Source organism: Pantherophis guttatus, chromosome 3, assembly GCF_059756535.1.
Source record: "Pantherophis guttatus breed Tessera chromosome 3, ASM5975653v1, whole genome shotgun sequence".
NCBI classification, from domain to species: Eukaryota; Metazoa; Chordata; class Lepidosauria; order Squamata; family Colubridae; genus Pantherophis; species Pantherophis guttatus.
In genome coordinates, this window is record NC_142065.1 from 67042633 (window position 1) to 67068376 (window position 25744).

Below are 25744 nucleotides of genomic sequence, written 5' to 3' on the forward strand. Positions count from 1 at the left end.
AGGGGCTTTAACAGCTAAAATTAGCAATCTAATTGGACCCAGAAACAAATTGACAACCAATGCAGTTTATGAGCCGAGGGGTAACATGTACCATTCTAGGATCGCACATAACTGCCCATGCTACTGCATTTTGCACTAGCTGAAGTTTATCAATACTCTTCAAAGGCAGATTACAGTAATCTGTTCAGGAGTTGACTAGAACAACATCTGGGTCTACTGACTCAGGAGTATCTGGGGATAATAAGACAGACAACCACGAAAGTGAAAATCAATATCCATTATATAAGTACTAAAATGTTATATTTTAGTGTGCGTTCTGAAACTTTAGCAATGGAACCTTATGTGATCTTAATAGTCTCTGTCTTACATTTGAATCAAAATATGCTGTGTCTAATCTCTTGGAATTATTAAATTTATTAATATGCTCATCTCTTGGAATTATTCATTTAAAAGTAATATGTATGATAAATCAGCCCTTGGTCTTAGACTGAGAATCCAGAAAACTTTGCAAGGCTGGTCATCACAAGTCTGTCATTAACAAAGACCAATACTCTTCCTTCTAAACTTACTGTTTTTAGTATGTATTTAGCATGGAAGTTTACATCTGCTGCCCTTAAAGAATCTTAATAAGAAGGGTGGGCTGGGCTTGTCTCCTACAGAATGTGCACACAACATACTGGAAAGCTATGTGAGCTATGTTTGCAGTGTGCAAAAAAAAGTATCTCAAACTAAAAAATACAAATCAGATGTTTAGATTGGGGGCGGGGAAGAGAAAGAGCAGCATATGTTACCAAGGGTTGTGAAACAGCCCAAGGGAAGCAAATAAGTAAAAACAGCTTTGTTGCATAGTAACATCTGCAGCAAAACAAGTTACAGCCTGGTTGGCATCCGACAGGACAAGTTTCATTCTTGGCTGAAGAAAGAAAGTTGGTGATAGATTTTAGAGAGCCAAGCAACTTCTTTGCATCCTTCAGATAATCTTTTTATGATTATTTTATATCTGTGTTTTATACTGATTTATTTTCCGATGCAGCATTAAGGGTGCTGTCTTCAAAATAGCAAATTGGGTTTTGCTTGTTTTCTTCTTTCTTTTTACTCAGATCTTTTCTAAACTTCATATAAGAATAGGCACAATTTTTTTGGAGTAGTTCAGCATGGGACTTGCCAGGTGTTGCTAGGTCCTAGCTTCAATCAGATTCATCCAGTAGAGCCAATGATTTGGAAGCTGCAATGAACATGATCTAAAGATTAAAAATATTGGGAATAGAAAAATACTTCTGATTTAAAGGCATGGGGGAGGGAAAATGCCATTTCAGGTGTTTATATTTATTTTTGCCTCATCTACATAACCAGATCATGATTTTGCACATTACAATTAAGGACAGTTAGAGTGTATGAAGTAATTCATTCTTAGATGCCTGTATGCTCTAATTGTGTAGCAAAATGTGGCCGAATATGCAATGTAACTCTTATATTTGTTATAGAACCCAGATGGTTAAGATGGATCACTATTTTCAAAGCAGAGACTGATGTAGCAACAGGATATTAGGAAAACAATAACTGGGTGAAGGAGACACTGATGGGTGCAGCAGACCTTCTCAAGTGTGGAAATAAATATGAAGCTTCCTGAACATGTCTCGAACCATTGGCGCATGAAGTCAAATATTTTCATTGCTAATTGTCAGTGCCTTCCTTTGCAATGAATTCCTTCTCAGCCCTACCTGGAAATACAGAATGCTGCAGTATGCAAAAATATACTGTTGCCCTGAACTCTGTCCTCTACAGTAAGAGAAAAGGCTAAGGCAATCTGATTTGGAAGGAAGGGGTTGAGAGGAGTAAATTGCATGATTAATTCGAGCTAGAAACCAAAGCGTTATCTCACAAATCCAGATATCAAGGTAATGTCTTCTGCCCTTGGAGCTGTCCATGGTCTGTAAGGTCCTCGCTCTGATTCAGTGTCCACTACCTTCTGTCCTCCTGTAATCCATTTTCCAAAATATGTTACTCCCATCTGTTCATTCAAATCCAATCCAGGCTCCAAACATATTGTCTACTATCTGTGTATCTCAAAAAGTCAAAATGATGCATATTAAAGCATTATGCTACTGCTGCCCAAAATGATATTTGTGTTTCAAGAAGAAGGAAAGATGATTGCAGGATCTCTTTAAATCAGAGAAATCTATTTTATAGGGTGAATCAGTGACAGAGGAACACTAGTTCTATTTCTACATGCCTACTTCTATTCTACACCAACAAGTACCGGTAATAACTCCAAGATGTTAAACAGGTCCTCTATCCAGAGACAGCAAAGGCTCAACCTGGAACATTTCAAAGAGAGGCATCCATTTATTCCACAAAGTAAAGTAAAATTCAGTTTTGCCCTGTTAAGAAGTTTGTATGTGTGTGGGAAGGAGGGCTGAGGGTGGGCTTCACCCAATAGCATACCCGCCCAACAGGACAGTGTGAGAACGGTAGTAATGGCTTGCAATCCCCATTTAAAAGGACTAGAGAGGACCTGAAAACCTAGAAAGTTGTCAGTAACATAAAATATATATGGGGATTTGATGTGAGCTATTCAATTCTCCCCTACCCTGGTTAGGGTAGAAGCGCATGATGGGACATAGCTAGAGCATCCTCCAAATAAAAAAAACTCCTAAGACTAGCCTTCTATTAAACAGGTACCAGAGGAATTATCTGAAAAACATCTGAATGGTCCATTTGAGTGTTCCTCCTTAGAAATTCTCCCCCACCAAATTCCATTTTAGAAAACCTAATTTGTCATCAGGTAGCTGACTCCAAGAGAAAAGATATAACCAGGTTGTGAAGCCCTAGGAACATGTCCTTCCTCTAAATCAGGGGGTTTCAATCTTTTTCAGGCTGTGGAACTTATTAGTTTAAAAAAAAAATCCTGGAACTCTGATTGAGAGGGGAACCTCCAGTGACAGAGTCTATAAACAATAACTAACAGCTGTAAGTCTCCTCAAAAAGTGAACTTTCTGACAGTTAACTGTTGTTTATTTCAACAAGCAACTAACCCCCTTCTGATTCCTCTCTACTAGAGAACTAGAAAGTGAAGTTAATTCAGCCATTTTACTTGAGAATGATCTCATTTATCTGATTCTTAAAGGAGAAAGAGTCTATCCTCTATGTCAGCGGTGGGCAACTGTGGCCCTTTTACAACCTGTGGACTTAAACTCCCGGAATTCCTGAGACAGCCAAGCTGGCTCAGGAATTTTGGGAGTTGAAGTCCACAGGTCATAAAGGGGCCATATTTGCCCACCCCTGCTCTATATATATAGAGGCCATTTTGGCTAGAATACTCATGTGTCCAGAATATGATTTATTAGTATCTATTAGTTATGAAAAGGTGGTGGCCTATAAAACCAAGGCATAGAAAACCTGGCTATGCGATATACTAGGATCAGCTTTTTAGTTCCCAAATTGGGTGAGGCTCAACTGTTTGTATGGTAGGGAGTTGGAATAAGCCCTTGCACTCTTTTCCCCTCTTAAAATCCTTGATTATCTTCCCTCCAAGGTGTCTGGCCTTCATCCCTTTTGAGTACAGCCCTCAACACATCACAGAGACTCCGAGGTGGCTTTCAATCCACTGGGAGATTCCCACTCCTTCTCTAATACAGAAAGGGAGGCAGCAACCTGGCAGCTGGTTCTGTTTTGGGAGATGGTAATGAAAATGCCCCTATTGTCCCATCAGGCATAAAATAGTTTTCTAGACTAACAAGCAAACAGATTATCTGTTTTGCTGCCAGGTAAAGGCTGCCAAGAGAAACTTTCTCACCATTCTTATTCTGAAGTTGAAATTACAGTTCGTTTAATATCCTTCCCTCCCACTCTCCCTGCCCTCTGTTTTCTAAGACTGAGATCTTCCCTCCTTGTTCTCACTCACAGTGTTTGGGAAACACAACGCAAGTAAAAAAAAAACATGACCTGAGACAAAAGCAAAGAGTAATTCCTGAACATACAGCAGAAGATCCAGCCTGATAAAACAGAGGGTTAGTAACTGAGCAGATGCTGGATATTAATTGTGTGGTTTTGCTGCTGAGACGCAAACTTCGTGCAAACAACCCAAAGTCTCCCTCTCCATCACATCCTGAAAGGAGAAAGTCGCGCTGCCAAAACAATGATCAAAATAACAAACTTCATGTGAGTTTTAATTCAAGAAGCCAGCAATTTTGCCTTTTGGCAAGGGAAGAAGCTTTCACTATCAGTGCTGATTTCCAAGGTGATAACTGGGAAACAAACCAGTGTCAAATTCTTTGCAAAACTGAGAATGTTTCTCGGTATTTTTCAGGATTGTAAAAGTACTCAGCTATGCAGAGATCAAAGTTTAAGTGAACCTATGTCGTTTATGGGGCATACTAGTATAACACAAGGCAATCTGGTTTAAATGGACTCATAAAAAGTAGATGAATCCTCCTTTCCCAATATATATAAAAATAAAAAATGTGGAGTCTGCAGGAACTGACCACATTAATTCTGGATTAATTTGCCCACTGCCCAGCTCTCATTTCACTTTGTGTGTAGAAGGACTCAGAGACAGGGTGAAGTAAACAGACTATTCAGGAAAATCAGGAATTCCTTCCACATGTAGGGGATTTTGTGCACATATGTCAGGCATTATATTTTGAATTCTTCAGAATTTTGCCTTCACACAAGAAAACTGTTTTGGGACTCTCTTGCTTTATCTTTTCTTTTCTTTTCTTTCTTTCTTTCTTTCTTTCTTTCTTTCTTTCTTTCTTTCTTTCTTTCTTTCTTTCTTTCTTTCTTTCTTTCTTTCTTTCTTTTTTTGGCTCCTTCTGACAGCAAAAGTGGCTCTCAGCCTAAGGGAGCTCCAAATGAAGTCCAGGCCAGATAAATGTTTTTTTGTCCAAGTAAGACTTGGAAGCCAGGTGCATCAGTTTGAATGTCCTACTAAACCAGAGATTGGCAACATTTGAGGGATGTGGCCATAAGTAGACCTCTTGGAGAATCAGAAAAGGCTGACATCACAGGAAGGAGAGAAGAACCTGGTTGGTTTTTACAATTTGAGAAAATGTAAAGGAGAGGAATGTGAAGGGGAGGAGAGGGCCATTCTTCAAAATGGAGGCAGAAACAAGATAAACATTTGGTTCAATTTAGTTTCAGGGCATAAGTGTACATAACAATTGTCTCTTCCACCATATTAAAATTTACAAATTGGCAATAACTTTGAGAAGACCTGTGGGAACCACACCTTCTGGCCCTGTTCAGAAGTTTCTATTGCCAGGGATGGAGCAGCACTGCAATATCACATTGTTCATTCACACTAAGTTAGATATCATATCATAATCATAAGTTTATTTGTCAAGCATATATAAGGTAACAGGTAAAAGTATAAACATAATTTGAATACGTGAAAAGAGTAAGTAAAAAAGAATATTAGGACAGGGACAGTAGGCACGCTGGTGCACTTGTGCATGCCCCTTACGGACCTCTTAGGAATGGGATGAGGTCAACAGTTTAAGGTCAAAGTTTTGGGGGTTTGGGGAAGAAACTACAGAGTCAGGTAGTGCATTCCAGGCATTGACCACTCTGTTAGTGAAGTCATATTTTCTGCAATTGAGTTTGGAACTGTTTATTTATTTATTATTTATTTATTGGTTCGATTTATATGCCGCCTTTCTCCGGAGACTCAGGGCGGCTTACAATACGTTAAGCAATAGCCTTCATACTTTTTTGTATATACCTGCTTAGTAGGGCTTTCGCCCCCCTCTAAGCGGTGTTTTTTTTATACAAAGTCAGCTTATTGCCCCCACAATCTGGGTCCTCATTTTACCTACCTCAGAAGGATGAAAGGCTGAGTCAACCTTGAGCCTGGTGAGATTTGAACTTCAGTAATTGCAGGCAGTTGGCAGCTAAGTGCTACTTTAACAGCACTTTAGTCCGCTGCGCCACCAAGGCTCCTTTTACCTTGAGTTTGTATCTATTATTTGCTTGTGTATTGTTGTGGTTGAATCTGAAGTAGTCAGTGACAGGAAGGACATTGTGGCAGATAATTTTATGCACTATGTTTAGGTCAGACTGAAGTCAGCATAGTTCTAAGTTGTCTAAGTGGCATAAGGTATTTTATTGCGAATCTGAACAATTTCAGTTTAGCTTGACATCCAAACATAGGCTAAATATAAGTAGCTGCTTTTCTGTGGCTTTGGTTCTTTGGGTTTCCAAAATTGTCAGTTTCTACAAAATGCTAAATCCCCCACAGCACTGAGTTAACGTTTACATTGGTCAAAATCATGCAAATTTATCCATGGTGACTTTAACTGAACTAGTGATTGATCTTGTGTGAATTTTACTACCTGGAGATTTTTCTGGAAGGCTAGTTTCTAACAGAGTTTCTTAAGTGAGATGGCTGGGATACAATTGGAATGAATGAATGAATGAACGAATGAACGAACGAACGAACGAATGAACAATGCATAAGGGTCTCTATTGCTCCTTATGGGTTAACGGATTAGGAGAAACAAACATGCCTTACCACAAGCAAAGCAACTATAAGGATCCATGTCTTCTCAAACCACTTTATGATGGAAATTGGCCTTTAGAACACTCTTACAATATTTTTTAAAAGCATAAGCTAATAATTGGGCTGCAGCCCAACCCAACACTATAACACAAATGACAACTGTTTTTAATGGCAGTGTAAAGGAAGACACAATCTCCTATCCTTCAGCCTGCCTGTGCTCTCAGGCTGTCAAATTTAGCTGTCCAGAGCCACGCCGACTCAGTAGATAAAGTGAAAGGTTGGCATTTTTCAAAAATCTTTTCAAGCCACTCTGCCAAAAACACAATTTGGCACACCTAGTTGATTAGTTTGAGCTTTTCCTAGTTTGGCACAGATATACATGTCATAATATCCTTGGGGAGGCTTTGCAAAAGTGAAAGAGAATGGCTCTTAATATAAAAGTTGCAGTAGTTTAACTTTAGGGCAATATTCATTCTCTCTCCCTCTCCCTCCCTCCCCCGTAATATTTTAATTAACATTTTATTTTTAATTCTTTTCCTATTTCATGTTTTACTTTATCTTTTGAAGTTTGCATTAGTTTCAAGACAGTATTCTCAGCTTGCATTCTGAGAGTTTAAAACTGAATGATTGGATATTACTAAAAATGCCGGTATTGGAAAGCTGTAAAAGTGTAACTAAGATTTAAAAGATGCAAAAGTTGAATAAAAACAATTTTTTAAAAAAACTTGAACGATGAAGTATTGTTCTTAATTAAACTCTTTAAGAAGCTCACTTCCTGAAATTGGAAAAAATAGTATTTAAAACAACTTTTGTTATTTTACACATCTACTCAGAAGTACTAATTCAACAGGGCCTGAATTATAGTAGTATTTATTTACTATAGGATTTAAATCTTTAAAGTTAAGAGAAAGAGATTTATTACATATTATATACATTCATATACACACACACACAAACACACACAAATCAAGTGTTACTATTATAGCCCAAGCCCTATTAGCATTTCAAGACACCCAAAGTGGTAAAAGAGGAAATAAAGACAAAGAAGTGATCCGTTTATATATTCCTTTATTTTCTACTTCTTTGATCTTTTCTCCTTTTGGTGTTTTTCACTCACTCACTCACTCACTCACTCACTCACTCACTCACTCATTCATTCATTCACCTTCTGAGCAGGTACATGGGTTTCTATCTGTCCCTAAAGATACAGGCTGTTTTGCTACATAACTATGTCACAGATTCTAGGAGTTTCGTTACACAAAATCTTTTACAGGATATTCAGATGCATTAATTGATTTCAGTTCCACACTTGAAAAAAATGCCCTCTTTAGCCTTTTAAAGAATAGCCTGCCTGTAGCTGAAAATATGCTATCCTGACTTTATTACATGTCCCATCAGTGGCAGAGATAAGGAGAAAGCCTTATTGGGAAGGAGAAAGCCTTATTGAAAACTTCAGCCAGGTGCAGCTTCAATAACTTTTCCAGGTATTCCAACATGTAGCCAACTCCTGTTTATTTTAGAATGCTTCATAGTGTAAACAGTAAGCCAATTCTTTTCCTGCTATGACCTGCCTCTTCCTTTTGTCTTGATTTTATTATAAAAGGGAAAAGACGAGGTGCCCAGGGACCCTGCAAAATCAATGCACAGGTCTGATGGAAATCTCAACGCAATTAATAAATGGGCCTTCATTGATCATAGAGAAAGATTCTTACGTGCTACTGTTATTACAATATTGTTGTGATGTTGGTGGTGATGGTGTGTGAAAGTTAATTCCCTTGGACAAATGTTCATATAAATTGCTCATATGTACGACCCAATTTTCATTGAGGCACTTGGGATGCTGTTTTTACAGGTAGTCCTCGGGTTACAACCATAATTGATCCCAACATTTCTGTTGCTAAGTGAGACATTTGTTAACTGAGTTTTGCAAAAGCGGATCACGTGATCCAGTGGTGGGTTGCCCCCGGTTCGGATGGGTTCGCAAGAACCGGTAGTAAAACCGGCAGGAGGCTCCGCCCATTGACCCGGACGTCATCATAGGTGATCTGCACATGCACAGAAGAGTACACGTGGGCACAATACCCCTATTCCAGGATGTTTTTGTTTAGTAAAAGCTGAAGATGATATTCTTCGGAGGGGTGGAGAAATCGGTGTTGCACCTTTGTTTCCTGAAATGCAGAAAGTTCAGATTGCTGAAGTCCTGCATGGCTTGAAATCTAAAGCACTGCAGGTGTTCGTTCCCCCAAGGTCAGCATACCTCAGTGTGAGCAGAAACAATAAATTCCAACGGGATTTCCAAATCTGTGAAACAAACACAGTGCAGTGTTGATGGGCCAGCTTATAAAGTCCCTATATAAATTCCTCTCTGTTATCTTGAAAAGGAGATCTTCTAATGTTTACTTGAAATTAAACCGAAGGCCCATCCTCTTCAGTCCTTGCCACTAAATTTTCAAGAAGCAGAGGAGGTGAGAAGTAATTGAGAACAGGGCCAACAGGCAGAACCTTGTGCTTCACGAAAACTACAGTTCCTGATCAGAACGTGGTACAGGTAGTCCTCAAGTTACAACAGTTTGCTTAAGTGACCGTTCAAAGTTAGAACGGCACCAGAAAAAAAGGGACTTGTTGCCATTTTTCATACTTATGACTGTTGCAGCATCCCCATGGCCACGTGATTTACATTCAGGTGCTTGACTACTGACTCGCATTTATGACGGTTGCAATGACCCCGGATCATGTGATCACCTTTTGCGACCTTCCGACAAGCAAAGTCAATGGGGAAACCAGATTCACTTAACAGCCAATTGTTAAGTGAATTGCCAGTGTTACCAATTTAACAACTGCGGTGATTCACTTAACAAACGTGGCGAGAAAAGTTGCAAAATGGGGTAAAACTCACTTAACAAATTTCTCCCTTAGCAACAAAAAATGTGTGTTGCTCAATTGTGGTCATAATTTGAGGTATAGCGACAAAGAGCTGAAGCCCGTCCACACTGAGATAATTCGTATTTGTTTTAAAACAAACAAGCAGAAAAATATGCCAGTGTGAATTTTGAAAAAGGGAGCCCTTTCTTAACTCCTTTGACCCCCTTAGCTTCGACTGGGGTACTGTTTTAGTGGTAACTGTTTTTTCCCACATTGTCCTCCGTAGGAAAAAAAAAACCAAGAGCTGTATAATTTGTACTCAGAAACTGAAGAGTGTTTCTACGTTCCTTCTGTTTTCAAATGTTAATTTTATTCCACCTACAGATTTGGAAGCAGTGGCTGTTTTAAGACACAGTGTGGGATTTTATTTGTACTTTTTAGAAGTCATGATGACTTGGTGGTGGATTTATATTGTCATTTTATAATAAATGGAGGGGCAAAATGTCATTTTTCTTTCTCCTTTATAGCATTGATTTATAGCAGAAAGCCTTATTTTCTCTTGGCCCCTGTCCCTTTTTTTTCCTCCAGAAATTTCTCCACTATATGTCTTCTATTTATAGGACACCTTAATAATACCTGTTTAAAGTTCAAAGCCAAAGTCAAGTGTTGCCACCCAACATAGAAACAAACAGTGCTTCCAGGTTATAAGCTGCAGCCTTCAAGAATAAGCTTCTTTACAGTAAATTTCCTTTTCCCTTTAAGTAAGAAACTCTTTAATCGCTGCTAGATAAACATTCTTTGCAAAATGTACTTTCTTAGATTTCTTGCATGTGTATTTTGTTTTCTTTTACCTTGTAGAAAAGATCTTTCAGAAATATCTAGCCAGGAGATTGATCCCTCACTGCTTTTGATTATCAAGTCAATTTGATCATTCAAAACTATTATATCTATCTGAGGAGGGAGGGAATCTGAAAGACATAGCTGGTGATACCTTTATTAGGATCTTTGTTTGCCACAGTTGTTAAGCAATTCATTGCAGTTGTTAAATGAATTGTGCGGTTGATACGCGAATCTGGCTTACCCCGTTGACTTGTCAGAAGCCAACTGGAAAGGTTACAAATGGTGATCAAATGACCCTGGGATACTGCAACAGACATACGACTCCTGCCAGTTGCCAAGAGCCCAGATTTTGATCAAATGATCATGGGAATGTTGCAATGGTCATAAGTGTGAAAATCAGTCATAAGTCACATTTTTCAGTGTTGCTGCACCTTCGAAAGGGCAAATTCAAATCTTTATTGTCAGAGTACAACATCTGTACAATGAGATTGGCTGAGCCTCCCTTCGTGCATCCCCCCCCCCCAACCCAATACAACTCACAGTGAAAGACAGGAAAAAAAATCCCTAACCCAGTGAATCCTATTAACAAACACACAATCCTAAATACTAAACAAATGGTTGTAAGTCAAGGACTACCTATAAATAATTCTAAATCAAAACACAGAAATTACTTTAAATAATGAAACATTATTTGTGGGATCCTTCCTATAGATTTATTTATTTATTTGTTCAACTTGTATGCCGCCTTTCTCCGAAGACTCAAGGCGGCTTACAATGCATTTAAAAACCATATATAAAAACATTAAAAATTAAAACATTAAAAAAAATTAAAACCCATTCACACTATTCATGGCCAGATCTCGTCAGATCGCAAAGCGAGATCAACAGCCCCAGGCCTGCTGGAAAAGCCAGGTTTTCGCCGCTTTTCAGAAGGCCAATAGGGTGGGGATGGTCCGGATCTCAGGAGGTAACTGGTTCCAGAGAGCTGGGGCAGCCACAGAGAAGGCCCTCCCCCGCCGGCCCGCCAGTCAGCATTGTTTAGCTGACGGGACCCGGAGAAGACCAACTCTGTGGGATCTTACTGGTCGCTGGGAGCTATGTGGTATACCTGGGCACCATTCTGAGATAGAATGCAAAAAGTAGATTCCATTTATTTTTAACCATTTTTAAAAAAAACATTTGCTTGAAGAAGAGTTCAAAAGTATGCCCAACTTTTTGTGATTTGTTTGGGCCTAATAGAGAGAGCATCCAGCCATTGAAATTAGACTGTTATTCTGATTGTTATCAGTTATCAAGAGAACTACCACAAGAGAGCTTCTCCAAATACACTTTTTTAGGCAGCTGTATATGAATCTCCATGTCTTCTAAACTTCTTAGCCCAGATTGGTGTGGTGTTTCTGATAACACCAGTTCTTGTACAGGTAAACATAGTGAACTCAAAATAGGTTATCTTCAGAAAACTCAGACCTATTTCTCTATTCCTAAAGGCCTAAAGAGGACGATTCAAATTTCCCACAGCCAATTAATACTTAGAGAAAACCATTCTTACAACAACAAAAATCTATAAGTAGGAGTTGGTGATTCATTGAGACACATCCTTGGAACAATTTTGCAACTGTTTTTCAATTTTTAATTATGTAGTCAATTCTGAACCTGCCAACATTCAGTCAAATACAGAGGGAAGAATGACATACAGTACCTTCCAGTTTCACTGTTTAAATATTTCTAGAACTTACTTTGAGATATTCTAGGAACTTCTTATTCCTATCTAATTTGTTTGGACAATCTAGAAAATATTAAGTTTTAGTCTTACTGGAAGGTCAGGATGAGTATATGATTGTGGATTTCTCCATGCTCAGTCCTAACAATAGGTCAACCAATTTTCCCTATCCTGAGGCTTACAGATATATAATTTCAAGACAGCATGGTATTCACATTCCCTGAACTTTTCTCCTTTTACTAGTTGGGCTGCTGTAAAAGAAGATTTCAGCACTGGGAAATGAACTTAAAATGCCAAATCTGATCCTGTGTAAGCAAAGATAGGGTGATGGGTAATGCCAATGAATCTGATTTGGCTCCTGAAGACCACATATACAAATGCTAACATATGCCTACCTCTCCCACCTACAGTCTAATCATTTGTTCAAAGTTTATGTTGGGAATCACTGCAAAAGGCAATTGAAGAAAAACCCTGCTAGTATCATAAAACCTCTGACAAAATCCATTGTAGCCTCATACTTAGAGTTCTTAGCATTGAATCTTGAAAAAGGATTTTATAGAGTTGGAAAGGTAAAACTATATATTTTATAGGTTAACATACTACCTCTACAAATAAAAGAAAAAACCAATAGTAAATATTTATATAGTTCTCCATGGTGTTGAGAAAATAGATATGGAAAAAAAAACGCTGAAACCCAAGGCCGTCCCCAGAAGTTGTATATGGGAAATTTTAGACAAATAAAAAACTTTTTCACATAGCATTATAGGTGTCCTACCATAGAATATATTATCTAAGTCAGCAAAATGGCTGGCAGTAAAGCTACTCTTGATTACTCTTAAAGCTAGATAACCTTTCTTTTTTTAGAATGGGAATCATCACACCTCTGGCTGAGAAAATGTAGCAAAAATATGCTATGTCTTTGTACTCCTTCACAGCTCTCAGAGCTATAAGATTGACCATTATAGAAACAGAATGTTGATCTAAATTAACATTTGTTCTGGTTTAATAGGCTGTTCTATCTCACTTATTTAAATACTCATCAAAGGCAATCCATCCATGTACAGTCAACCCACAATTTAATGGGAAGACTTTGAATGCAAAGGACAAAATCCATCCATACAAAATCCTGCCTGTCATTCTATGCCTGTGTAAAATATACAAAATATGAATGAGTGAAGTCCCACTTCCATTTCATACATATGTAAAAAGTATTTCAAAAAATCCCGGTGCAACACAGGAAAATCCCACTCAGATTTCAGAGGCACTACTTCCATCCATTTGTCTGTTAAATGAGGACATATTGTATATACGTAAGAAGATAGGTATTCTAAATACCTTGCTTAATGACCATATTTGGGACAGGCAACACCATTGCTAAGCAACAGTCATTAAGACATCAAGCAACTGTGATGGACTTACAACCTCACCTTTGTCACGGTCATTAAGGGAGACATCACATGATCATAATTTACTATTTCACTGGCAACTTCTCCATTGATCCTGCTTGTCAGAAGCCCTGTGAAACATGGAAATAGTGATCAAATAATTGCGGAATGTTGTGACTATCAAACACATCCAGATTGTGAAGCACATGAATCTTAGTCACATGATTGCAAGAATACTTTGAAAGTCATAAGTGCAAGGATAAGTTGTAACTTTTTCAGCACTATCATAACTTTGAATTGTCACTAAACAAGGCAGTCATCAAGTGAGGACTACTTGTACTAGTAAACTCATTCCTCTGACTAGTGAAATGCTTCAGGTGACAGCAACTTTATTTTCCTTGATGAGAATATATTGGCATTTAATAAATTAACATTTATGTACCAACATGTTAAACTGACAATATGGTAAGGATCTTTGAGTGTGACTGATTTAATCCAAGCAAGCTCTCTAATGTGTTTTCTCTCTAGACTCTCCCTAGGTTCACAAATTGCACCAAGCTGTAATTTAACTTATTTGTTTTTAGCTTAGTGTGAACCCAACCATTGTGGTTTGGGCTTAATGTGATGCAACTAGCTAGTGTTCCATTTGATCTCTTTAATGTTTATAATCCCAACCTACATATAAAATTGCTGGCCCTTCAAAACAACAATCCCCCCTCCCTACTTCAGAGAATGCTCAGAGGGTTTGAAATCCTTCCCAGTCTCTGTTCTTCAACTAAGAAACCTTAATTTACCATAGGGATGGATTAAAGATTATGTGTCCCTTCTCAAAGCAAAATGAACCCTTTTCAGAGGCTGTGTTTCTACAGCATGCTTTCCCATGGTTTACTTAACCCCAATAGCCTCAGGCAGCCTGATTGCCTGATTCACACAACAAACTGAGCCAATCCAATATTAGCTTAATGTGTTGTCTCGTTTCTGCCAAGAGTTTTTCTTTTTCCCCTGTGCTTTGATAGGGATTCTCCTCCTTCAGAAACTTTCTGTCTCCTGTACTGTAAAGCCTCCTCCTTATCTTTCTGTTCCTCAGCTGTTCTGGGCTTCCTTCCAAACAGCTGTCATAGGCCAGGATCTAAACTGCATTGTTCTATTTATCTAGCTCACCACAGAATTAAATACATAGGATGCAACTTAATATCCTTTTAAAAATGTTTTATAAAGTCACTCTTACAGATTGTTGTAGGTGAGGACCACAACAAACAGGGAGGAAAAATTTCCTTCTTTATGATTTCAATGCAGAGCCTCCTTTTTGCCATGTGCCATTAGAGTTCAGGGGAAAAGCAAGCTTCTACTGATTTCAAAGAGAGTTTGTTTGTTTTGCTTAGATTTTAGGGGCCATGTGGATGAGAAAAACCTTTAAAAATGAACATTATGGCATGGCATACAGGGTTAAACATATATTTGAGATAAAAAGGCATATTATACTTATTTTAAAAAAAACCACAATTGAACACAACACAGATTCGTATTAAGCAAAATATTTAGCACAGAGGGGAAAGCTTTTACTTTTGTTTTATTTCAGGTGTATACTTAGTCTTCTGCCATTTTAGGGTAAATATTCATCACTTTAAACCCCTGGCAGGCAACCAGACATGTGCCAGTCATGACATATGCCATTTTTCCAAAAAAAACATAGCCTCTGCAACATTGGAGATGATTTAAAGATAGCATTAGAAAGTATAACTTTAATTAGAATATTAATTAAGTTCTGGAAAATGTAAAAATGAAGGCACAACAATTAAGGGGAGCCTTGAAAGTTGAAGACCAATAGTGAAAACAGTTCTTATGATACTCTGATTTGATCATGGAAACAATGGCATCACTGTACTTGCATATTCTTTGGCATAAGAGTTTCTGCAACTTTAAATCAGTGGTCCTTCACTCAGCTTGTTTGCTAATGAGACAACACATTTAATTGAATTAAATACGGCAAATATGATTAGACACTCCGATGCAGAAGCTCTCAGTGTACATGCAAAGAAACAAAATAATGATATTATTACCAATAAGAGGGGGGAGTAAAGGCAATAATAAGGTCAAATAATACTACTACAGCCATACTGCATGGGTAAATTCACATGGACATAAACATTTGATTAAATGTTTATGATGTGCAGTTGCAAAATAAACACTGAGCATTTCCCAGTTTTCTGGCTAATTTGGACAGTGGATGGGAAACAAAGACATATTGGGCAATTATTATTTCCACAACACTGGCAAGCGCATCCCTTCTTTCCATTATTTACTCTACCCAAAGTATTAGGGAAAGCAAACAGTGATGGCGCAATCAGGCTTGGAGCCATCGTGCTAGAATTTGAGAGGACAAATATCTTCACCTGCCTCTTTTCAATTCTGGATGCTGATAAGGAAGCAGTTGGAATGATCAGAAAGAGGATATTCCTAGAGAATGGGGTTTTTTTTGGAGGGGGGAACTGCTATAGCTATTGTCTTTGTACTAAAGTAGAGAAGGGTGGGTGAGAGGTTAGTTCTACTCAAAGTAACCCTAGACCGGTGATGGGGAACCTATGGCATGCGTGCCAGAGGTGGCACGCAGAGCTCTCCTCGCCAGCTGTTCTTCCGGGTTCCATCGCACACATGCACAATGGACAGCTCGTCCATCACACATGCGCAGCGGCCAGCTGCTGTCTTCTGGGTTCTGGTACTCCGGCGCACATACACACTCCAGTTTCACACTCAGTGCCATCACTGCCCTAGAGCTTTGGGGTTAAAATAAATCCTGACTCCAAAGCTGATGGGATATGGCTGTTCTCATGAAGTACAATTCTACCCGGGAACCAATTAAGCATGTCATCCAATCACTAAGTTCTGATGGAAATAATTTTCAGGTCCCTTAGCCCTGCTTCTTGGCCACATATATTCTCCTCCATTTCTCATAGGAAGGTTCAGCTTTTCAAAAGCTGCTAAATGCCAACTCCCCACAGCTTTAGCCATTGAAGCTAATGGTGAAGGAGGCTGGGAGTTATACTTCAGAAACCTCTGAAAGGCTACTGATGCCCCATGCTTCAGCTTGCATACCTTGCAATAAATGAATGAATGGTGACTTGGACTATGCCTATGTCATCAGTCCAGATGGGTTGTTTTTGTGCTATCTCCTTTTAATGTTCATGTCATGCCAGGTAATTCTGGATCCTGCTCTCCCTTCATGTGTGTGTGTGGGGGGGGGGAATCTTGCTGTGCTTTATTTTCTGACTTGGAAGCTTGCTTCCTGCAGTTCTTGAATCGTGGGAGCATTGTAGCCATCCATGAGTCACCAAAGAAAAGTGAAATGTCAAAGTTGAAGCAAAGTTTATCAGCTGGACCCAAACACTGCCAATACGCCTAGCAACAGCTTTTCCTCATTTCTGTATGCCGGGCAGAGTGCTTGATTTGATGTTAGAGAGAACAGAGAAAATCTGCAGCCAACTCCCAAATGCCAAATGAGTTTTTTGGATTGCACTAATGTGGCTTTTAATACGAATATATCAAAGGACAAGTGGATACTTTGGTCACAGAGTACTAGATCCACAGCAAAGGAGTGACCAGGTCACAACATCACCTGTTTATCAGGATGACCTTTTATTTCCCAAGAGCCGGATTGCCTGAATATACTGTACAACAATGGGAATCTTAAATCACTTTCAGGACTGCTAAAAGTGACAACACTCCACCGTAAATCTTAAATTAACAAAAACAGGAAGCTGTCAAATCAAGCAGTAAATGCAACACTGGATTTCAGTGTCCCAGTGTTCAAAGCTTGTTTAGTCAATGGGAGGGATCTAAGAGTCACACTCACAAAACAGGGATCTGTTGTCTTTTCCAAGATTTCATTAGTCTTGTTTAGGTCAGTCTCCCGTCTTAAAAAGAAAACCTAGCCAAAAGTTGAATTGTTAAGTTCCTTGGAATATTAGCTAGCTGCTGTAGCACACAGCAGTTTTAGATCTGTAAAAATATAATTCAAAGTTTGCTGCCTTCATTTTTTAAAATACTTCTATGTATAAATTAAGAGGGACGCAGTGGCTCAGTGGCTAAGATGCTGAGCTTATCGATCGAAAGGTCGGCAGTTCAGTGGTTTGAATCCCTAGTGCCACGTAACGGGATGAGCTTGATGAACGGAAGTTACTTGTCCCAGCTTCTGCCAACCTAGCAGTTCGAAAGCATGAAAAAAATGCAAATAGAAAAATAGGGACACCTTTGGTGGGAAGGTACCAGCGTTCCGTGCGCCTTTGGCATTTAGTTATGCTGGCAACATGACCAAGGAGACATCTTCGGACAGCGCTGGCTCTTCAGCTTTGAAATGGAGATGAGCACCGCCCCTAGAGTTGGGAATGACTAGCACGTATGTATGAAGGAACCGTTACCTTTATAACCTTAGCATGAAGTAGAAGTATGAATATACTTAAATATGATTAGGTCTGAGTGTATTTGTTCATTCTTTCTGCAAAAAGATGGTAGGAGAATATGAAATTGAAGCAAGGTATTTCCCCACTTCAAATCACACACAAGAATCTGAATTTGTTTATGCGGTATAGTATTAAAAATAAAATTCATACCCTTAACTTTGTACAATCTGTGGTCACTCACTGTCTCTCACCCAAATCTACCCCAATCAGATTGTTGTGAATTATGAAAAAGTACGTGTGTGTCTGACAGGAAAGTTAACATATACTTGTAAGAAATAAACTTTGTGAAGAGCAATCGCTTTCTTTCCTGCAAATTAAAAGCTATCAAATTAAAAGCTATTTTCTAATTAGGACATTCTTCTTTCATACCTGCTAAGAGCAAAAGAAAGACAGTACAGAAAAGGTGGGATTTAGCAGGTGAGATGTACACATTAAAAAATGAGAGTTCCATCTATTTGTCCAGTGATTGACACACAAGTCTTGCTTTATGCAATTCACATTTCCCTGCCAAAAGTCATAAAACAGAATCAAGCTCCAAAAAGTTTTCAACAGCTGCAAAAATTGTTCTTCTAAACTCGAATTGGAACGACCCTGGCTTGAAGTGATCCACTTGAATCTATTCCATGCTGGTGTCTTACTGATATTCTCAAATAGGGCTGTGCTCTAGATTCAGACAAAGTCCAAATTCCAGACCATCCTGGGATAATTCAGAACAGATTGTCATTAACACAAAAGAGCGGATGGGTCTAACTCTCTCGGTTCTAATTCAAAAAACTTTATCTGATTCTGAACTATGATTTGGGAGCTTTGACACGTTCTAAGTGTGAAGACTCTCAAATTATGACAAGAGAAAAATAAAGAGCGGCCTTTCTCCAACTCATATATCAAGATGTGAGAAGCAATCCCAAGAAGAAGATGCCTAACTTTATCTTAAACCTTCTCAACAGGCTTATCTGGGGAAGATTGCATTCAACAGCAATCATTATCAAAGAAAGAAGACATACGTCTGAAAAAGATTTCTTTTTTAATTCTACAGGAAGAACCTTCAGTGAGATCATAGCTCACATTTTCTCAGTTGCACTTCAGAACCCAACATTAGCTAGCTAAATCAAGCTTCTCCTTAACTTGGGTCTCTCCGATCTTGATAACTTTTAAGACTTGTGGACTTCAACTCCCAGAATTCCTCAGCCATCACTGCAACAACACAGTAACATCTTGCTCTTTATTGCTCAGAAGTGAAGCCAAGAGGTTCCAAATGCTGATAGATAGATAGATAGATAGATAGATAGATAGATAGATAGATAGATAGATGATAGATGGATGGATGGATGGATGGATGGATGGATGGGTGGGTGGATGGATGGATTCTTGGCTTCACTTCTGAGCAATAGAGAGCAAGATGTTACTGTGTTGTTGCAATGCTGGCTGAGGAATTCTGGGAGTTGATGTCCACAAGTCTTAAAAGTTGCCAAGGTTGGAGAGCCCTGAGTTAATGAGAAGCTTGATCTAGCTAATGTTGGGTTCTGAAGTACAACTGAGAAGACTTGAGCTATGATCTCACTGGAATGATTCTTCCTCTAAAATTAAAAAAGAAATCTTCTTTTTCATCTACCTATCTACCTACCTGCCTGTATCTACCTACCTACTGGTATCTATCTACTACCGGTCTCTCTCTCTCTCTCTCTCTGCGTCCCTCTGTCCGTATGTCTCTGTCTCTCTCTACCTACCTACCTTAGTCCACAGGTCGTAAAAATTGTCACAGATGCCCAGCCTTGGTATAGGGTCTCCTGCTTGAGCAGGGATTGGAGTATATGCCCTCCAAGGTCCCTTCCAACTCTGATATTCTGAAGGCCAGCCGTTTATGCTTTCCAGGGCCAAGCAGATTTCAGTCCTACTCAGTCAGCTCTGGCGGGAAGACGGCCTAAGTCAGAAATAACTCGCCAGTCCAAGTCTAACAATTGAATGCCTTTCGTGGCTTCCTCGGATTGCCAGCGGGCGAGCTAACAGAGCAGCCTCAGATGTGAACCCCAGCGCCGCCGTGCTGGCCTGGCCGAGATCAGAATAGGAGGCGAAGCGGCTGTGGGCAAGTACCGGGATCTGTCCCTGAGCCGGGCGAGGCGGGAAAGACACCTAACCCAGGATTCAGCCTCCAAACAGCGTATGCGTGTCCCTCTCCAGTCTCCTTCTGCGTTTTGTCACGCTTGTCGACTCGTGTTTACATCCAGGCTGAACGCCTCCCCCTGTTTTGTTTTCCCACCCCAGAGTTTTCTTCTTTCCGAAAGGACTACACAACTCCCCTTCTCCCTTTTTATTTTCCCTTGCAGTAAACGAGCTGCATTCATTAACTGTCTTATTTAAAATGAAAGCACGGTTAACATTTCCATAAGAGCGCCGCTTTTCTTACTACGTTTGTCAATGGCTTTCATAATGAAAGACCGCCCCTTTAAGGCAGTTTGAAATACTTTGCTTTTCCAGAACTATTTTCCCCTCCTCTAAAGCTATGTTACTTTTTTTTTTCCCCCTCAGCAGGAAGGGATGGAAATCCCCTAATTTTCCCAGGCAGTTTCACACATCACAATTTTTCCAGTGCCTTGTGGTTTGTTTTAATATTCCAGAGCACTTGAAATAAATACCATTATTTTTTATTGTATTTATATGCAATCTTTTTTTAAAAAAGCCAATTTAGATAATAGCCCTTTTATTTTTCCTTCTACAGCTTGCTTTAGCATAGCTAACCCAAAAATATTCTGGCTGCTTTGATAATTACTGTCATTTGAAATCAGAAATAATCCTTTTGTAGTTACACAAAGAGCAAAATCTATGTAATTAATGTTTTAATAACATATGGCAAACCTCTATTCTGTGTTACTCAGCAGTTTTAAACAAAATTAATGCCATTTACACCTAACATTAAATCAGGATATTTAATCCTTATTTGTTGATCAAACCATATGTGTACAATTTACAACCACAATTGAGCCCAAAATTTCTGCTGCTAAGTGAGACATTTAAGTGATTTTGCCCCATTTTACGACCTTTCTTTCCACAGTTGTTAAGTGAATCACTTGCAGTTGTTCAGTTAGCAACACGGTTCTCCCTTTGACTTTACTTCTCAGAAGGTCACAAAAGGTGATCACATGACCCAGGGACACTGAGACCATCATAAACATGAGACAGTTGCCAAGCATCCAATTTTGATCACATGATCTTGGGGATGCTTTTTTTTTTCAATGACGTAACTTTGAACAGTCACTAAATGAACTGTTGTAAGTCAAGGGCTAGCTGTAATTTCTTCACAAATGGTAGGATGTAATGGGCATGATGAATGATGAAGTGAAGTTTACACATGCTAACCAGAAACAAATTAAAAGTCTATAGAGATTCTTAGAGTCGCCAACATGATCGCCAACATCCAATGACAGATATGGCAGGAGGAGGAGGAGGAGGAGATTCTCAGTCATCCAGGTCATGGTTGTCCCAAAGGTGCTTTTTCAGGAGGCAACTGTACTTTCTTATTTTTTCTTTTGTTTTTATTTTTGTTTTTCTTTTCAAAAGTAAAAAACAAGAAAGTCCAGTTGCCTCCTGAAAAAGCACCTTTGGGACAGAAACAGATTAGTATGGTTTAGAGCAGTGTTCAACCTTAGCAACTTTCAGACATGTGGACTTCAGCTCCCAGAGTGCTCCAGCATGCTGGCTGAGGAATTTTGGGAGTTGAAGGTCATACGTCTCAAAGTTGCCAAAGTTCAGAAACGCTGGTTTAGAATAAGCTCATTTAGATGCAAGAATGCAGCGCAGTTGGCACAGTTGGTTCTAATATGCATTCTCTTCTTAACTGGCACTGCATTTCAGTGCAGGGTTGGGTTTCAACCCAGGCCTATCTCTGTTGCCATCTCATGAGAAATGAATACCAGAAGACTATAACAGGATTACCACAGATCTTCAGTTTCAGAATTTTCTCAGGTTGCCATTTAGAAGATATTAACCAGGTTTAACTGATAAAGCCCAGTCACCAGTTGTCTGTAGGCACAGAACTGGTTCTACAAAAAGATTTCTATCCCATCTTCACTGAGCTAATACACTCTCTTCAGTGCTATAAGTGAGAATAGAATAAAAATAAGGATAGTATAGTATAGTATAGTATAGTATAGTATAGGATAGGATAGGATAGGATAGTATAGTATAGGATAGGATAGGATAGGATAGGATAGGGTAGGATAGGATAGAATAGAATAGAATAGAATAGAATAGAATAGAATAGAATAGAATAGAATAGAATATAGAATAGACAGAGTTGGAAGGGACCGGAAGTTGGCAAACGGGCCATTTCCAGTCTCTGGGGGGGGGGAGAGGCCATTTTTGCCCTCCCCAAGCTCCTAGAAAGGCTCTGGAGCCTGGGAAGAGAGAGAAGGAAAAAAACGGGCCTACCAGGCCCACAAGGCCATTGCATGCCAAAAGCGAGTGGGGAGCAGGGGGGGTCGCATGCACATGCGTGGGGGTGGGGCGCATAGAATTATGGGTATGGGCATGCGCGCACACGACCTCCCCCTCCTGGTACGCGATGGCAAAAAGGTTAGCCATCACTGCTATATACCATTTCAGACAAATGGTTGTCCAATCTCTTCTTTAAAACTTCCAGTGTTGGAGAATTCAAACTTCTGGAGGCAAGTCATTCCACTGATTTTAATTACATTCTCAAAAACCAGCATAAGATCCACTCCAGCATCAGAATGGGTTCTTGTAAGTTGTCAGTAGTTCTTTATTAAAAAAAAAAAAATTCCCAGGCAAGGCTGTTCAGGAAGTTTGGGAGGGCACAGCCATGTCTCAGTGGGGTGTTGATCCCTAGTAGGGATAGCAACCATCCCTATTAGAAATACAGATAGTCTTTGATGTACAACTGTTCACTTAGTGACCATTCGAAGTTACAACTTCACTTTAAAAAAAGTGACTCACAACCATTTTTCACACTTGTGACCGTTGCAGCATCCCCATGGTCACATGACTTACATTCGGATGCTGGACAACTGACTCACATTTATGATGGTTGCAGTGTCCCAGGGTCACGTGAACCCCTTTTTGCGACTGTCTGACAAGCAAAGTCAATGGAGAAGCCAGATTCACTTAACAACCGTGTTACTAATTTAACAATTGCAGTGATTCACTTAGCAAACATGGCGGGAAAAGTTGTAAAATGGGGCAAAATTCACTTAACAAATTTCTCACTTAGCAACATAATTTTTTTGGCTCAATTGTGGTCGTAAGTTGAGGACTACTCGTATAGTATTATTATTATTATTATTATTATTATTATTATTATTATTATTATTATTATTATTATTATTTAAGCTGACTTTGTATAAATATACAAAAGTATGAAGGCTATTGCTTAACGCATTGTAAGCTGCCCTGAGTCTCCAGAGAAGGGCGGCATATAAATTAAAGCAAAATAAATAAATAAATAAATAAATAAATAAATAAATAAATAAATAAATAGTCAATTTTTCTTCTGGAAACTAACCTCTTGAAATCAAGTGATAATGGCTTATCTGTCTACTTTCTTACCTGTAGACAATTTTTTCCCCCTTAAAAACTCTGCAATCTTAAACCAAAGATTATTTTAATACAAGAATAAGAGAAAGTAGCTTTTTTCTCTAATGAGATATCCCTTTCCTGTATCCAGTGCTGCTCGAACAGAGACTGATTCAGCACTCCACCATGTGACCACAAAAAGATTTCAGCAGCTGAGTCATAGGAATAACTGGAATAGTTTTGGAGCAGAGCTTAATTCCCAGAAACCTCTCTGGCATATACCAGCAAGCACATGTTTTACCTCCAGAGGTGAATTTACAGCCTGACAGTGTTTTAGCCAAACAGATCCAACCGATAACATTTTCATGATGATTTGCAAATCTACCTGCTGTTATGATAATGAAGCTCACAGGTTTGTCGTTCCTCTCTTTTCTCTTCCCAGGAAGATTTAAAGGATTTTATAAAGGATAAAGGATTTTAATTGGGTTTTTGATAGGGGTTTTAAATAACAATTTTAGCTGGGTGTTTTAAAATTTGGCCAGTGACTGAATTATTTTAATAAGTTTTTAAATTTTTTGTCTTGTATACTGTTTTTACCATGGCTGTTCACCGCCCTGAGTCCTTCGGGAGAAGGGCGGTATATAAATATAATAAAAGTAAAAAGAAAAAGTAAAGTAAAGCAAGAAACTCTGAGTTCCAGTCCTGCCTTAGGCATGAAAGCCAGCTGGATGACTTTGGGCCAGTCACTGTCTCTCAGCCCAATCCACCTCACAGGGTGCTTGTTTTGGGGAAAATAGGAGGAGGAAGGTGCGTTGGATATGTTTGCTGCCTTGAGTTATTTGTAAAAATAATAAAGGTGGGATATAAACAAACAAACAAGCAAACAAACAAATCTGAATGTGGCAAGAAAATAAAATAAATCTACGGCATACCTAAGTAGTCCTTGACTTATGACCACAATGGAGCCAGGAATTTGGTTGTAAGTCAAGGTACTACTTGACTGCGCTCAATGTTGTGATTGTTTTTACTATGGTTGTAAAGCGAGTCACCATAGTTATTAAGCAAATCCATTGCTCCAAATGGGCTTTGGCAAAAAACACTGGAAACTGTCAAAGAAAGGTCACAAATTGCAATCACATAACTGTAGGTCACAGCAACCAGTCATAAATGTGAGCTGCTTGACCCGAAATGCAATTATGTGGCCACAGAGGAGGGGCATCAGTCATAACTTCAAGAATGGATCATAAGTAGTCTTTTTCTTTCTTTCTTTTCTTTTATTTGATTTATATACCGCCCTACTCTCGAAGGACTCAGGGCGGTGAACAGCCAACAATAAAATACATGCATACAAAATTTAAAAAGCAGAAATAAAATCAAATTAAATAGTTTGGCCCAGACAGATTAAAAAACCCACATTTTTAAAAATGTGTTATAATTTCAAATGATCATTAAATGGCCAATCGTAAGTCGAAGACTGACTGTGGACAATTTATTTATTTATTTATTTATCTATTTATTAGTCATATTTCTATGCCGCCCACTCTCCGAGGACTCTGGGCGGCTTACACCAAAGACAGTATACTAAATAGCATATTGCCCCCAACAATCTGGGTCCTCATTTTACCCACCTCGGAAGGATGGAAGGCTGAGTCAACCTTGAGCCGGTGAGATTTGATCTGCTGATCTGCTGAACTAGCAGTCAGTTGAAGTAACTGCAGTACTGCACTCTAACCACTGCGCCACCTTGCCATATACACAATGAATATATGTGTATGTGCACGTGTCTACAGGTGATCCTTGCTTACAGATTGCTTGTTGAGTGACCTTTCAAAGTTACAATGGCACTGAAAAAGGAAAGTTATGACTGGTCCTTCATGACCTGTCCCAGCACCCCTCTAGTCACATTATCACAATTCAGGTATGTGACCCCTGGTGCAACAGTCATGGGATCACTATTTGCAACCTTCACAGGTGGTTTCTGACAAGCAAAGTCAATGGCAGGAAGTCACAATTCATGGTCAGTGATATCTCACTTAATGACTGACTGATTCTCTTAATGAATGCAGCTGGAACTAAATGTAAGTTGGGTGCTATCACATGATGTTTCCCTTTATAATTGTGTTGCTTAGCAATGGAGTTGCTTGTCCCAATTGAGGTTGGTAAGGGAGGACTACCTAAATATATGTATGCATGTATATATGCATAAACACAAACACATATATATAGCTGTCTGTCTGTCTGTCTATCATCCATCAATCAATCAATCAATCTATCTATCTATCTATCTATCTATCTATCATCTATCTATCTATCTATCTATCTATCTATCTATCTATCTATCTATCTTGTCTGTCTGTCTGTTAAATGGTTTAAATAAGATGGTTTAAAACCTCTGTCATTTTTACAAAATTAAGAGATTTGCTACTCTATTAATACTCCTGAATGGTCCCACCAC

At 39.0% G+C, this 25744-nt stretch overlaps 1 long non-coding RNA gene across 1 annotated transcript in view; it reads right to left on the bottom strand.

Annotated features, from left to right (window-relative positions):
- Positions 1 to 7550: 7550 nt before the first annotated feature.
- Positions 7551 to 25744, bottom strand: part of LOC117664296 (uncharacterized) — a 39819-nt gene continuing 21625 nt past the window's right edge. The window contains exons 2-4 of the long non-coding RNA XR_009622130.2: positions 13349 to 13437; positions 8757 to 8800; positions 7551 to 8667 (exon numbers count right to left, since the gene is read on the bottom strand). This is a non-coding gene — a long non-coding RNA (uncharacterized LOC117664296). The remainder of the gene's footprint in view (positions 8668 to 8756; positions 8801 to 13348; positions 13438 to 25744) is intronic.